General features: G+C 39.1%; 1 protein-coding gene across 1 annotated transcript in view; it reads right to left on the minus strand.

The window, feature by feature from the left end:
- SCIN (scinderin) overlaps positions 1 to 17,216 on the minus strand; it is a 77,095-nt gene that overhangs the window by 31,465 nt on the left and 28,414 nt on the right. The gene's annotated exons all lie outside the window — the stretch shown is intronic.

The raw sequence follows: 17,216 nt of genomic DNA on the forward strand, positions 1-17,216 counted from the left end.
CAGGGTTTTGAACCAGCGACCTCAGCATTTCCAGGTCGATGCTTTATCCACTGTGCCACCACAGGTCAGGCAAAAATCACTATTTGAATGTAAGGTACTATTAGCATTATTGACATATTAGAGGCTAGATAAAGAGCAAGTTCTTGATGACCATATTATGCTTCGTCTTCTACTCTATCCTTGGCATCTAGACTCTGCGTAGGGCACAGTAGATGCTCAGTAAGCAAGTCATTTAGTAGAAACTATACTTGCATCTGCTTTGAATTTCTGTATATTCAAATCACAAAAACAGCCCATAAAGCACCTAAATTAACTTATTAATACAAATATCATAGACTGTTAAGGACAGAAATGAAATGTAAATTTCTTCTAAATAATGTGATATTTATAACAGATATAAATTTGTTTAGAACATGCATAAAGGTATTCACTTAAATATTTAATATACAATGAAATTCCTTGCATCATGTGTTTTATACTCCATAGTCCTTACAATATGTTGTGTGAAATACAAGCTGCTGAATGTCAGACAATACAAATGTATATAAATTCTAATCCTTACAGAAATGCAGGCACAGTCTCGAATTTGGAAATACATTAAAGAACTGATTTCCTCCGGGAACAAGCCTATCTTCTTGTTTATACAATAATCAGTAAAATGCTTGAATTATTATACAACCTAAGTTATTATAATATGGTCTTTCTTTTATGCTAAAAGTAGGATCAAGACAAAAAATTAAAGGACTTACAACCAAAAGCTTTAAAAAATGTTTTATTTTGGTAGATGTATGTATATCTTTGAAGAGCAGTGACAGGTGTCCTGATACACCCTTTTGTAATTGTATTCCAACCAAAGAGGTGGAGTCTGGGTCAACACTCTGGGTTAAGCACATGGCCAATGCTGGTAAGTCTCTCAGGAGGCCTAGGCAGTCTGAGATTTGAGGCACCTTCTAACTGTTAATTTCTAGGCAGCAATTGTCCTATTAGCCAGAGATAGCCTCTCAAAGGACTGTAGCACAGTTGGGGATTGACCCCAAGGGATTTCACAGAAACAGGCTGACCTCAAGGGGTAGAGAGTTACTGTTAGGTATCCCTAAGGGTCATTTTAAAGTTCAGTTCAACAGCTAAGTATTTACCAAAAACCTTAATGGGTACACAAACGAGTTTCTACCATCTTGCCTTGCTCTTGGGGACTTTACATCCTGCCTAGAAAGAGGAAAATTAAATAAGCTCATTTTATCAACTACGCGATACAGTTCGATCTTTGAAATAAACGTAAATACAGCTTTCCTTTGGTCCCCACAGGTAGGAGAATGCTTACATTTAACACACTTGTATAAGGTCTCTCAAGTAATCAGCATTTGGCTCACGTAATCCTTTGTGTGGGAAATAACATTATTTTGACAATTTAAAAAGGAAGAGAAACAGAGAAGCCTTATCTGAGGATGTTCCTTAAACATTTCATCTGCTGCTCTAGCCAAGACCTGTCACTCAAGCGTGGAGCCCCACTTTCCATTGATGATTTTCTAGAAGTTTCCACTTGAAAGTATCACCGTCCTCTGACATGCTCCAAACTGAACTGGTCTTTCCACAAACCTGCCCATTCTCAGCTCACCGTTTGTCAGTTACTCCAGTCCCCTGTCCACCCGAACAGAAAACCATGTGGACAGCGGGGAATCCTTGCTGTCCTCCACTTTCAATCTCCTACCCAGTTAGTCACTAAATTCTACTTCTTTATGATAATGTTTGGAATCTGACTTCTTTCTACTCCTTTAATCCCCACCCGTGTAAAGTACCCCATCCTACTACTCATGGGTTATACCTACCGTTGTCAACTCCCTCCTGCCTCAGTCTCCCCTCATCTTTTCATCCAGAGTGTCACCCTGGACATGGACTGTAAAGCTCCTTATTTCACTTCACTCCTATCGCTCAGGAATATGACTCTAAATCAAGATATATCTGGAGGGCCCTGGCCGGTTGGCTCAGCGGTAGAGCGTTGGCCTGGCGTGCGGGGTACCCGGGTTCGATTCCCGGCCAGGGCACATAGGAGAAGTGCCCATTTGCTTCTCCACCCCCCCCTCCTTCTTCTCTGTCTCTCTCTTCCCCTCCCGCAGCCAAGGCTCCATTGGAGCAAAGATGGCCCGGGCGCTGGGGATGGCTCCTTGGCCTCTGCCCCAGGCGCTAGAGTGGCTCTGGTCGCGGCAGAGCGACGCCCCCTGGTGGGCAGAGCTTCTCCCTGGTGGGCGTGCCGGGTGGATCCCGGTCGGGCGCATGCGGGAGTCTGTCTGACTGTCTCTCCCCGTTTCCAGTTTCAGAAAAATACAAAAAAAAAAAAAAAAAAAAAAAGATATATCTGGAGCAGTGGTTCTTAAAGGTTAATGTTCAAACAACAGCTGGGTAACTTGATAAAACACAGATTGCTAACTGCCAGCTATTAGTAACAGATTGGGGTGACTGAGCTCAGATCATTCTGAATCAAATGCCTCTCTGGACAGAGCAAAACTCCTCTGTGTGGGTTCCAAAGCCCCCCAGAGACTGGCTGTCACGCACCCTGCATTAATTCCCAGCATCTCTACCCAGCACCGTCTCTAAACCGACTGACTTTTTCGGTGTTCCTTATGGGAGCCTGCCCTTTCCTTCCCCAGGGCCGTACCTAATGCTGCATGAAGCGCAACTGAACAATTATTGTTTGGTTGGTTCAGCTAATTATAAGCAGCACGATAATCGTTACCGCTTACTGAATGTCTACTATGAGTCCCACACTGCATCAGGAGCTTCAGACACCATGTGTTCTTTCACTGTTATGAGTCCCCAGGAAGGTCACAGACACTCAAAGAGGTGAAGTGATTGTTTCACAGAACTGCTAAGTGTTGAGGATGAGATTCTGGTCAAGGTCCCTTTCATGCCATTTCCGTAACTTTTAGAACAATCGGTTGTGTACTTCCCTAAATCAAGGGAATCTGGGCTAGTCTTTGAAATGGACAGAAAGATTCTTTTTTGTATTGTTTTAAATTTTCAATTACAGTTTAGAGTCAGTATTCTTCTATTAGTTTCAAGTGTACAGCATTGTGGTTAGGCAATCATATACTTTACAGAGTGTTCCCCCTGATGTTTCCTGGAACCACCTGGTCCCATACATAGTTATTACATTGTTGTTGACTATATTCTCTATGCTGTAATTTACATCCCAACGACTGTTTCGTAACTTTGACCCTTCAGGTGATATGATGCTATAGAGGTCTGTCTGCACTTTTTCTTTCCTTTGAGTTAATTTCTAACTCAGTAGAAGCTTGATAGAAGCAAATGATTTTGTCCAAAGAGATTCACAATTTTTGTCTGGTAGAGATGAAACTAATTTCTGCACGGTGGTTGAAGCCAGCTTTGCATTTATTAGAAAATTCATCTTAACACTCATTGTCCCCTACATCTGTCTGTTCTTTGAATTCTTCTTTGAACTCATTATAATTTCTTATTAGTTCTCTTATGAATGAATGACTTAAATAAAGTCTTTCCCGTGGGTCATTTTGTATTTGTATGAGATTCATGATTTTTACTTCTTTGAAAATTACCCTTGGCTTCAGAAGTAACAATAACAAAAAGAAAGCGATACTTGAAATCTAGTGTCCCTCTTTTCTAAACCACATGTATGGGAACCTGTTCATATATTTAACTGCCTGTATTAGCATTACATACATACATTAGGCTAACACTTTTTAAGAGGCATTCTGTGCCATGGCAGGCACTTTTTAAATCTTATTTAACAAAGGCTTACTTTGTACCAGACACCATTGTAAGCATTTTACATTTATCAAGTGATTCCATCCTCACAACCACCCTCAGAACATCCTCATAACAACCCTATAAATTGGTACTTATCATTATCCCATTTTATGCCAGAAAAAAAGACAGGCTAAGCCACCTGCTCAAGGGCATGCAGCTAATAAGCGACAAAGTCAGGATTTGAACCCTGGTTCCAGAGTGTGTGTACCCAGCTAATAGGCTGTGCTGGTCTTGTAGGTGCTTGAAAAGGGCTTTACTTAATAGTTGAGGCCTTGGCCCTGGAGATGAAGTATACATGGCTTCATAGCAGAGGTTGTACAGGAACCACTGTGAGTTCTCCCATTCTGGATAGAACAACACCAGCAAATACACTGTGCAGCACACATAATCTGTTCACTGCAGTTCTAGTATTCTGCCGTCCTCTCCACACGGCTATTTTCATCTTTCTCCAAATCCTCTCTTTCTATTCCCCTTTCTTCTTGTTGGTTCTGCCCATCTTGTGGGCATTAAAGGCAGAGAAAGGAAAGTTCTTTTATTACATCAGAGTGCTGTGTGAGTCAATAGTCCTTAAAAGAAATGAGTGTTCAACAAACACGAAAGAGCTACCAAAGAATGTAAAATGAAACAATAATGTTTCTTTATCTATAAAACTTCAATGGTTAAGAGAATATGGAGTATACCCAATGTTGGCAAAGATCCAGAATTCTACCAGGCAGTTTCCTAGTGAGCAGAAACATTATTGCAAGTGATTAGCAGTAGGTAACAGAAACCTTAAAAGCATGCTAATTATCTAATCCAATAATTCTATCTAGCAGTTTATTCTAAGCAAATGATTAAAATATACGCAAAGAATTAATAAATGTTCATCACAACATTTTATAGAATTTAAAAATGCAAATCGTCTAAATGCCCATCATGGAAGCAATTGATTAAATAAATCAGGCTATATCCACATAATATAAAACTACATAGATATTAAAATGTTATTAAAATTATGTGATAATCTGGAAAATGTTCATAATATTTTAAGTAAAAGTTTAGGTTGCAAAGCCTTATCTATAAAATTTCTTGTAAAAGCACAGAGATATGTATATTAAAACAAAATTTAGAAAGAATTTGGTTATTTTTTCTCAAAGGTGAAAAGTGAGATATTTTTTCTCTATATCGCTCTATATTTTGTAAAATTTCAACAAAAAACATATATTTTTCTTTAATAAATACCATCCTCTGTGTCTTGTGTTTTTTTCTATATGACCTATTGTGCTATTTCTTTAAATTCTTTTTAAAATTTTTTATTTATTGATTTTAGAGAGACAGAAGGGAGAGAGAGAAACATCAATCTATTGTTCCATTCATGTATGCATTCCTTGGTTAATTCTTATATGTGCCCTTAACAAGGATTAAACTCACAACCTTGGCATATTGGGTCAACTCTCTAAACAACTGAGCTACATGGCCTAGGCCTGTGCTGTTTATTTTAAAACTTACGATGCTTTATGTATAAATTTGTTTTCTTAGAAGGAAGGACCAGGCAGTTAAGGAAAACTTTGCTGTACCCTCATAATTACTAGTTAATTTTCACCTTTGCATCTATCTTTTAAAAAAAAATTATTTTGAACCTTTAAACCAACCGAGTTATTTTGGCTATGAAATCCCAACAGTTATAATCTTGCTTGTTCAAGAGGAGTTTTTCCTCAACTCTTTACAGAAAAGTCAAGACACTTGGGAATCTTACAGTCAAGTATTTGAAGTGGATAATAGGAACAGAGAGGATAATACATGGCCTAGACCAGTGGTCCCCAACCTTTTTTGGGCCACGGACCAGTTTAATGTCAGAAAATATTTTCACAGACTGGCCTTTAGGGTGGGACGGATAAATGCACAAAATAAAATTATGCGACCGGCGTAAAAACTGTGGTATTTTTAAATATAATTGTCAAACTTACGAGACAAGCATCAAGAGTGAGTTTTAGCCTGACCTGTGGTGGCGCAGTGGATAAAGCGTTGACCTGGAAATGCTGTGGTTGCTGGTTCAAAACCTTGGGCTTGCCTGGTCAAGGCACATATGGGAGTTGATGCTTCCAGCTCCTCCCCCCTTCTCTCTCTCTGTTTCTCTCTCTCCCTCTCTCTCTCCTCTCTAAAAATGAATAAATAAAATTAAAAAAAAAAACTTAAAAAAAAAATACAGCCCTAAAAAAAAAAAAAAAAAAAAGAGTGAGTTTTAGACAGATGTAACAAAGGGAATCTGGTCATTTTTTAAAAATAAAACATCATTCAGACTTAAATGTAAATAAAACGGAAATAATATAAGTTATTTATTCTTTCTCTGTGGACCGGTACCAAATGGCCCATGGACCGGTACTGGTCCGTGGCCTGGAGGATGGGGACCACTGGCCTAGACTAGAGGAAGGACAGTATACAACCCAAAACTTGAGGTTTCTTTGAATAAATACGTCCTAAGTTGGTGCAAATCCAAAAAGCACTAAACATAGAGGGTCTTCTGTGCTTCTCAACTCCGAGTTCATTTTGATACGTTAGGAAAAGGATGCTGAGAGCCGTGAAGAGTTTTGCCTTCTGTCCCAGTCCCCCCAGTACGAGAGCGAGGCTGTAGACCCAGACCCCCCAGCCACCACTGCTCTCTGTGGAACACAGACATCACCCTCTTCTCACCTACATCGCTTTAGTGTAAACTCTGCTTCTACTTTCACTGAAAACAAAGTAAGCTCTCAGGGTCTGCAAGCTAACACTTTAATCACTCAGTAATTCTTGTGCCTTATTTCCTTTCCCTAACTGAAATAAAAATAAAAAAACACCCAATAGTCTCCAAGCATATGGTGAATAGAAATAAACTGTAAAAGGGAAGAATTAGCCTTGCTAAGGTGTATTTACTTGCTTTAAGGCAAGTAAACATTTGCCAATAGGGAAGGGAAAATATTTGCTAACAGAGACAAAAGGAGAGGCAATTCTGCAGAAAGCTGTGCCCTCACTTAGCCAGCTCCACCTAAGGTGCATATGCGATCCCAACACCTGCTCTCCTGTTCCCCCAGACATGCACTTCCCTGCCTCTAAAACACCTCCATCTCTCTATTCATAGATCAAGTAGAGGCTAATCTAACATATCAAATAGTGGGTGAAGGCATTTTAGACTGAGAGAAACCATGTGAAATATATATTTAGATATAGGATCAGGTGAATTGGAAGTCTGCAAGAGAGACTTGGCTATTTAATTATCTGGGCCAGGGCTGTCCAATAGAATTTTCTCTAACTGAAGTATTTCACAGCGGTGTTGTCCACTATAATAGCTATCTAAGATGGCATCAAGTCCTAAAAGCATTTAATTGTCTCTAACTGAAGTATTTCACAGCAGTGTTGTCCATTATAATAGCTATCCAAGATGGCGTCAAGTCCTTAAAGCATTTCATTTTCTCTAACTGAAGTATTTCACAGCGACATTGTCCACTATAATAGCTATCTAAGATGGCGTCAAGTCCTAAAAGCATTTAACATAGAGGGTCTCCTGTGCTTCTACTACTGGTGAGTACTTGAACTGTGGCCAGCATGACAAAATAATTAAATTTTAAATTTTATATAAATTTAATTAATTTTAATCAAAATTCAGCCATGTAATTCTCCCAAATGCTAGTTGACCGTTTAGCTCAGGGAATGTGGCAGCCTTGGGGAACTCACCTTGATGCAGGTCTGGTCCTCAGTTTACCATAATATCAACCCATTAGAGACTAGATTTAGAGGGTACAGCTCATAAGAAAGTTAACTCATAAATCATTCTTATGTGGGAAGCTACTTCACAAGTTACTATTATATGGAAAACTAACTTTCAAGTTACTATAACATGAATATAGCCAGAATGCCAACTTATTCAACTGGAACGGTTGTTCCCATTGGCTGCATACTGGAACCATCTGGGGAGTAAAGAGTACAGAAGTCTGGATCTGAGCCCAATATTCTGACTGAAGCGTGGCATTGTATTTTTGAAAAGCCCCCTGGGCCTGGTTCAGCGATGAACTCAAGGGTTCGGTGGTATCAGCTCTGTTTTAACCGAGTTCATCTGAACCATCAGGACAGGTCTACCAAGCATTTCTGATGTCCACATAGCTTCCTAGTGAACTTCTGCCCTGGACTATTGATCATTGTCTGGAGGTCTGGAAGTGGCCCTGGAGCAAATCAGGTAAAGATTTGAGGCCATCTGCCTTTTCTGGGGATTATTAAACCTTTTTCTGTAAAACCTCATACCCGTTTGAACGTTTCTACCCAATCAGTGTTGGAACGACACCTCCATTTGCCTTTGAGATTCCTAATTTCTGTACTTCACAATAAGCATCCCCCCTCATCTTTTTGAAAATCCCTTCATTTGATATGAAGCGGTCTGAGCTGGATGCACCCACTACTAAGTGACTCTGACCTTGTTCCCGCATTTAAAATGATATAGCAATTAATTCCACTCACAATTTCTTAGTATATGTGCTACGGAGGTGAGCATCCACTCACAATTATTATGATGATTAAGTGAAATAATGTATGTGAAGTGATGTCTCTGTACCCGGAACATGGTGAAAACTCAATAAAAGTTGGATCCTGCATCTTGAGTCAAATCCTACTTTGGTCAAAGGGTCACTCTGTCCTCCTGAGATGCCCCTGCATTTCACTGTTCTGGTTCTTTGCATGATGATTATACCATTAAACTTCTTGTCCCACCTCATTAACTTACACTTACTTATTACTTGTTCATGTCTTGATCTAACATGATTAAATTGTCTGTATGTCTTGATAGTGTACCCTTGTCAAAAACCTTACATTTTAGATTTAAAACTATAAGTTGAAGACAATCTATATATACTTCTTCAAGCAAAGCCTAGCGACAAGTCAGCAGGAATTAGTCAATGCTGAGAAGGAAGAATAAGGTGTAGTAATCTTTTCCCTCCTTTAAAGTTTCTCTACAATAACCTTGGTGGATAATGTCATTAGTCCTTGACCTGATCTTCTCATGCGTTTTCAATCATATCGCCCCATTTAATGTTGTACATATGCCCTTATTTTGGTGAGGCAGGATATATCAGTCACGCAAGATTAGGCAGTGTCTGTGAGTCATTGGCAGTATGAGGAAGGTCCGGCGCTATCCTGGTTGAGTTATCTGTGGTTCCTGCCCTCAGCAAACAGACTGGCACTGCCGGGATGCTCACTGGGTTTCACCCGTCCCCGCTGAATCCCAGAGCAGACAGAGGCTACTGAAGCAGCCTGCAAACAAACTTCTAAGGTTCCTTCCACACTTAGTGAGAAAGCTTAACGTGATCTACCAGTTATTACAGACAAGGCCAGGTAGGAGAAGTGGCAAGACACATTTCATTTCTTTTAACCTCAGATACATAAAAACAGGCTGTTGTAAGGGTCCTGAAGTCAGAGACGTTTAGAGGGTACCAGGTGCACGGAAGACCCGCCCTCCCCCTCGCAAGGTTGGCTCCCGGCCAGCACGCTCCTGGGCTTCTTCGCTCAGTCACTTATTGCTTATTTTCACTAACTTTAAAGGTCACCAGAGGAAAAACTACTTTAGGTTGGATGAGGGGAGGAATGGAGAAGAAAAAAACTGCTCTTCTTTTTCCAGCTACTTCCGTTGAGGCCAAAAGGAAGACAAATAGCTACGCAGAGCATGCCTTTCATGAGAAGATGGGCTAAACCTCTAGAAGCATTTTCTCATTGCCTCTCATCACCATAAACACATACACACATTTATACTATCTATCTCTTCCTATGGCTGTAGGGGAGGGAAATGAACTTGATTTACACATCATGTTTAAACAAATTAGACTAAGGTTTTTTTTTGTTTTGTTTTTGTATTTTTCTGAAGCTGGAAACGGGGAGAGACAGTCAGACAGACTCCCGCATGCGCCGGACCGGGATCCACCCGGCACGCCCACCAGGGGCATTGTTCAGCCCACCAGGGGGCGATGCTCTGCCCCTCCGGGGTGTAGCTCTGCCGCCACCAGAGCCACTCTAGCGCCTGGGGCAGAGGCCAAGGAGCCATCCCCAGCGCCCGGGCCATCTTTGCTCCAATGGAGCCTTGGCTGCGGGAGGGGAAGAGAGAGACAGAGAGGAAGGAGGGGGCGGGGGTGGAGAAGCAAATGGGCGCTTCTCCTGTGTGCCCTGGCCGGGAATCCAACCCAGGTCCCCCGCACGCCAGGCCGACGCTCTACCGCTGAGCCAACTGACCAGGGCCTAGACTAAGTTTTATGACAAGAGAGTTGTGACAATTTCTTCTGTATTTCTGTAATTCAGAAAATTTCCAAGTACGAAAATTTAATTGAGCAAACTCAAAATGGCTTTTATATACTCTAGAGTACTTGAAAAATATCTGTATATCCTTTGTACTTACATGAAAAGAATGTATTTTCTGTAGTCAATAATAATGTGTAACATGTATGGTGCCCATTGGGTAGTGGGAAATCAGGGGAGGGAGACTCTTATAAAGTATATGATTGTCTATTCATTATGCTGTGCACCTGAAACCAATATAAAATAATATTGAAAGTCAACTATAATTGAAAAATTAAAGTGAAAATAAAAAGGAATGTAATGTCTTTCCAAGAAAATGTCTACCCAGTTACCCTACCCAATGCCTCCATGATGATTGCTAAAAGGTTGTATGCTCACAATAAGAGATATAAAACAAAGGGTCAAGCTGGTTCACTGGGCACAAACATGATGCTGCTAAAGTTATTAGTTATGAATAGTTGGCAAAATTTTGGAAGTTATAAAATAACTTCATAGCAGATGGAACTGCATGTCTATTTAGGTTTAAGATTGCACGCTCTGGAGTGAGTCACAGATCAACTGTTCCCATTCCTACTTGGGGCAGTTGCGTCGTCTCTCTAGGACTTAACTTTTCTGCATCTGTAAAGTGAGGGCGGACAGCTGCTGTTGGTGCTCTGCCCATCTCCCCTCGGTCCACCACAGGGCTCGCCTGCAGAGGATTTCTTAATGGTCAAAGCCTTCCACTTTATGTCTGATGGTGTTATCTGGCACCAAGCTCCACTGTGTCCACAGGTTCTGGTAGTTAACACCGGGGAGCACCCCTCAACCAATGAGGGATGGGAGTTACTGGCAAAGTCCTGCAGCCACTTCAGCCTGCAGTGGGCAGATTCTGAAGTATGTTCCACACAGCTTCTCAGAGGGTCCCTCTGGGACTATGTCCCAGTGGCTCGAAGTAAATAACTTGTTAACAAACCACTGCCTCATTTGACTCCTGCTTCCAAGATCATCTCCCAGATAACAGCCTGCCTCAAGTTCCTGTCTCAGAGCTGACTTCTGGAAGAACACAAACCAAGATAGGGAATTATAACTGTATCCACTTTGTGAGGCTGTTGTAAGAATTAAATTAGCTTGTCTTTAAAAAGCCCATAGATGAATGCCAGCCACAGGGTCAGCACTGGATATCTGCCGTGCTGGTGCTGGTTGTTACGCCCTCTGAAGCAAATAAAATCCATGAAAAATAGTTTCTTAGATTATGGGACTTCTGTGGCAATGACATTATGCCATCACCTAGCAAGGCTGCTCCCTAACGGTGAATATCACAGCGACAGATACTCAATTGTAACACATTCCCATTCGCTTCGAAACAAATTTTCATCAGCATCTCTGTCTTTTCCACATGTACTCTATCAGGCTTCATTGAGTTTTATTTTCTTTAGTTAGCTTTATTAGTTGCCAGCATTTACTGAAATAGAGCACTGATAGTTGGTTTCTCAGTTATGCCTGGCATAGGACTTTACTTCCCAGTTTGTGTGACTTTTTGTTCTTTGCATACACATACTAATATATTTTCTTTGTTTAACAGTTTGTTAGTATCTTGTTCTTAATTAACAGACAGTTATGGAATATCCGGGATTCAGGATTTTCTACTGGTTTATTTACAGAGAGTATACCCTATTTACATGAACAAACTGCTTTCCTGACAGTCATATTAAATTCCTTTTTGTAAATAATAAATGTACGTGTGTGTGAGTGTGTGTGTGTGTGTGTGTGCGTGTGCTCATGCACGCACATCCAAAGCAACGTAAAGTCGTGATGCATAAGATACCCTTACAAACATAATGGTGAGTCTAATAGCAATAACACCAGTTCTTCATTTGCCTGAGTACTACTAATATAACCTTGTCCCACCACAGTGTGATTCTTGGCTCTGAGAAAAATAGGACTTGAGAGCACCATCCAGATGGCTTTGATCTTAGGGAGTTCTTTCCAATATGTGAACACATTTCCAATGCTGATATTAAACGAATATTAATCACGTAACAAATTCTAAAGAACTGTGAGTTTCTGACTCTTGAAGAGTCGACCTTTTAATATCTGGGCTGGCTAATTCTTAGGACAAGACAAATAAGTAAATTGATATAAAATGAATATTACTGTTAACTATTATTACGTATTTTAAAAACTAATTTATAAAATGAATGTCAAAGAATGGTGAATCATTGAATTGTAGTAATCTGGCCCTTTGATATCTGAATTTGGCTAATTTTTAATATAAGGATAAGAATTCACCTAAATTGCTGAAAAAAACTATAGACTTAATGTTAGGTTTTTAAAAATTATATATTATCACTGATATTATAACAAACACAAGGGGCAATATAAATAGATTAGAAACCTGCCATTCTAGTTTAATATTTATATTAGTTTATCAACTCAGATGTAGATTTTGTGGGGGCAAAGATCCATCCTTCCATACTGTCCATCTGTCCTAGAATTGCATTAACCTATTTATACTGTTCGCTCACTCCAGCTGCAAAGTAAAGGTAAAAGTATCTCATTCAGAAATGATTGCCAAGTGTGGTATTAATTTGGACTGATCATACAAGAGTGACACCTTATCAGTAAGGTGTCAGTCTTCATTTTGAACTTTGGTGTGAAGGAGTGAAAGGCTATTTGAAATGTTATTATTTTATTACAGCATATGGTTAACTCTACTGTTTGTAGTTCGCCAGCCTGCTGGAAACTACCAGTGCTACATGGAAAAACTGCTCAAGACACAAACTGTTGTCAAGAGAAGAGGGAGAGGCAGTCAAAAGAGACTAACCAAGCCCTGGCGGGTTGGCTCAGTGGTAGAGCGTTGGCCTGGCATGCAGGAGTCCCAGGTTCGATTCCCGGCCAGGGCACACAGGAGAAGCGCCCATCTGCTTCTCCACCCCTCCCCCTCTCCTTCCTCTCTGTCTCTCTCTTCCCCTCCCGCAGCCGAGGCTCCATTGGAGCAAAGTTGGCCTGGGTGCTGAGGATGGCTCTGTGGCCTCTGCCTCAGGCACTAGAATGGCTCTGGTTGCGACAGAGCAATACCCCAGATGGGCAGAGCATCACCCCCTGGTGGACATGCCGGGTGGATCCCGGTCGGGCGCATGCGGGGGTCTGTCTGACTGTCTCCCTGTTTCCGGCTTCAGAAAAATACAAAAAAAAAAAAAGAGAGAGAGAGAGAGAGAGAGACTAACCTCCTGAATCTCCTTTTCCCTGAGCTTTATTGATTAGAAGGTAACAGTATTGCCGGGGAGGGGCAATCTATAAACCTCTAGGCTAATTTTCTAAAACCCGTTCACATACATTCCTTTGTGTTTTGCACAAAGGTCACTCACTCACAGTTTTTTGGTGTTTGCGTCCAAGAAACCTGCCTCCTTGTGTCTGCAGCAGGGATCACATTCACATTACCATTCACTCAGGGCTTTTTAACTTAAGTTCCCTAATTCAAGTTATAGAGGGTCCAAGATCAAGAGAAGTGATTCCCTACACTGTTAATATATTTGTTAGCTTTCTTCAGAATATTTCAACTTCCCCCATTTGGTAAATTGGTAAGGAACAAAATGAGTAACTGGATTAAATACTAGAAATCCAAACAAAAGATTCACTAAAATAACACATATATGGTGCCTTGAATAGTACCTGGCACATAATAAGCTGTCAATAAATGGCAGATATAAACATGCAGAGCAAGTATAGGGCTCTTGAAAGCATTATACCCTCATGTCAGGTGCTACTTCACACTAAGATTCTTTAGATTTTGGGTGAATGCTAACTATCACTGCCTTAAAACAAAATGAAAATATTACCTTTTGCAATAGCATGGATGGACCTGGAGATTATTATGCTGAGTGAAGTAAGCCAGGCAGAGAAAGACAAATATCATATGAGCTCACTTATATGTGGAATCTAATGAACAAACTGAACTGAGGAATGGAATAGAGGCAGAGGTGGGGTCACAGGGAGCAGAGGGACAGCGGTCAGAGGGAAGGGGGATGAGGGGATGAGATCAGAAAAGGTGAAGGGATTAGTGATATTATATATACATAACACATAGATACAGATAACAGGACAGCAAATCCCAGAGGGAAGGGGGGATGAAGCTAGGGAGAGAGGGGCAAAGGAGGTATAATGGGGGACACAGGGGTGGGGGTGAGGGTGTTATAATTACTGAGTGGGTCACTTGAATCCATGTTAACATAAATAAATTAAAATTAATAAAAATTAAATAAATATATATGTATTGAATGTTCTTGTTTTCTCTTCACCGTAAAGACGGTGAAGAGAAAACAAGAACAGAGTAGGATGTGGCTTTAGTTACAAGCTTTAGTTAATTCCATTTACTGAATTATCTTCATATTTAGTCATATGCGCTTTCAAAGGTTACTAAAGACACAGATAAGCAGCTGACCACATGTCCTGTTTCGCCAGATGGCCTTGTTGATACATGTCTCTGTGTCCTGTCTGGTTAGTGCCTGTAATACCCTCCAAAGTGCTTTGGTTTGAAAGAAAAATTTATGATTCTACTAAAGATAAACCATATTAAAATTCTAAGGAAAGAATAGTGTGCTCAATAAACAGCCGAATATCTCAAAATAATGATCAATTTTTCAAAAAATTCTCAGAAAAAATATTTTTCAATATTTTCAGTGTTGAGCACACTAATGTGTTAGAAAGATATGTTCCAAAATTTCAGCATTGACTATGGAGTAATGATAATAGGGTCATCAAATTGTTTGAAAAGTCTTCGATTTCAAGCCATTACTAATCATCATAATTAAACTTTCAAAAAATTTTAAGATAAATAATTTTAGAAGATTCACATTAAAAATGATCACGTAAAAAGTTAATTTTAAAAGATATTTCAAAAGATTTTTAGAATCTGTCTTTAGCAATTAGTTTCAGTTATATTAGTTTCAGAAAAGGAAAATAGCATTTCATTATATTAAATAAGATGACCTTTTATGTGTGTGCTATGGACCAGTTTGATTACTTTAAAGTCTGTAAGTCCCTTCTAAGACAAATATTTTTTAAATGTGTAAAACAAAATACAAACATTACAATGGAAACCAATTTTATTGGAATACAACTATTAAAATATCAAACTATATTTTAAAACAAATGTGATAGAAAAAACATGGGTTTCTTCATTAACCCATTAAATAATATTATTGAACAGCATGTCTAATAACTACCGTTATTACCAAGTATGACTATAAATGATATTTTGAGGTTATCTGAAGTAACAGTAATGACACCTGGAAAGTCACAGGTACTGTACATGTTACTTTGGCTTGTTGACTAAATTCACAATTACAAGATTAGTGAAAATGAAGTTGAGATTTTTTTCCAAACCAAGTTCATGACCTCTTTGAAGTCTATAATTATAGGTAGGCACAACATTAAGAAAGCCCAAACAATCTAGTTTATCAAAGGTACATATTGAATTCATCAAAAACTACTAAAAGCTGCAATCAGGCTACAAAACAATTATAGGTGGGACATAAAAATGAGACTCAGAGACATGGACAAGAGTGTGGGGGTTACGAGGTGGGGGGGAGGGTAGAGAGGGGGTTGGGGGAGGGGAGGGGCACAAAGAAAACCAGTTAGAAGGTGACGGAAGACAATTGGACTTTGGGTGATGGGAATGCAGCATGATCAAATGTCAAAATAACCTAGAGATCTTTTCTCTGAACATATGTACCCTGATTTATCAATGTCACCCCATTAAAATTAATTAAAAAAATAAAAAAAATTTTTTAAAAAGCAGGAAAATTAAAAAAAAAGACAGTCACCTGACCTGTGGTGGTGAAGTGGATAGAGCATAGACCTAGAATGCTGCCCAGTCAAGGCACATATCAGAAACAATCAATGTACAACTAAAGTGAAGCAATCATGAGTTGATGCTTCTTGTCTTCTCTTTCTCCCTCCTCTCTAAAAATCAATAAATAAAAATCTGTAAAAAAAAAAGAAGAAAACAACAATAACAAAAACAACATTTATAAAACAAAAATCCCACTGAATGGTTTTTCAGGAAAAAAAAATGAAGGCTCTCTCTGAAAATTCAGTTCACTGTTTGAGTGAGAGCTGTCAAATATAACGCAGAATATACTGAGTGTATTGAATGGAAACCAAGTAGGCATTTTCTAAGATTATTTTAAAAACCAAAGAATAAAAATCCCCTAAAATAGAGACATGCATTTTACATTAAGCAGTATGTCCCCTATCCCTACCATTAATATTTTATAATCAAAGTTATATTTTACACATACTTTTCTTCAGATTTGCATGTTCTTATTTTAATGGTATAATATATTAATTGGAGGTTTAAGCTGTTCTTTCTCAGAACTTTGGGTGGAATTCAATAAGCAAGAACACCAAATATATATATATATATTGGTGTTATTATACACACACACACACACACATACACACACACAATTAAGGCCCTCAGCATCAGTGGCTTTATTTCTTGGAACAGACTACAAATGATTGAAATTAAGCACAGACATTGCCTAAGAGACAAGATAGAATCACAGGTCATTGAACAAAAAGTGACAATAGCAGTCACTTATCTAACCCCTCACTTTACACAAGACCGGAAACAAGAGGGTAGGGGACTTGCTTGGGACCCGAGATGACCATGAAAAAGCTTAGTTTAAGAGGTAATGTAACATTCTGTCCACCATGTACTCTACAGGACAAATTCTGTTCTGGGTCCATTTATGTCAAAGAATAGCTTTGAAACTATCGAAATAAGATATTACAATCAATTAAAAATACAATTTATATATAGATTTTTGCCTCAAAATATGATAATTAGAAGACTAAAATAGTGATCACATGTCTAGAACAAAAACTTTAGAAGAATATTAAGATCAATAATTTGTTTTGAATAGTATCCAAGATCTAATTTATTAGCAATCTTATTCTGACTATTGAAACCCAGCTAAGTTTTCTCTAATGTTTTTGATCTTTTTTTCTGATTATAAAAGGAATACACATCTGTTACAATAAATCTGAAAATAGAAGGGCAAATGAAGAAAATATCAAGCAGTCATATAAAAAATGTCAAAGATAATATTGGTATTATTGGCATTATTTCAGCATATTTCTTTTAGATAGATGCATGTATGAATATA

The sequence above is a fragment of the Saccopteryx leptura genome, chromosome 12 (genome assembly GCF_036850995.1).
Source record: "Saccopteryx leptura isolate mSacLep1 chromosome 12, mSacLep1_pri_phased_curated, whole genome shotgun sequence".
In the NCBI taxonomy this organism is placed as follows: Eukaryota; Metazoa; Chordata; class Mammalia; order Chiroptera; family Emballonuridae; genus Saccopteryx; species Saccopteryx leptura.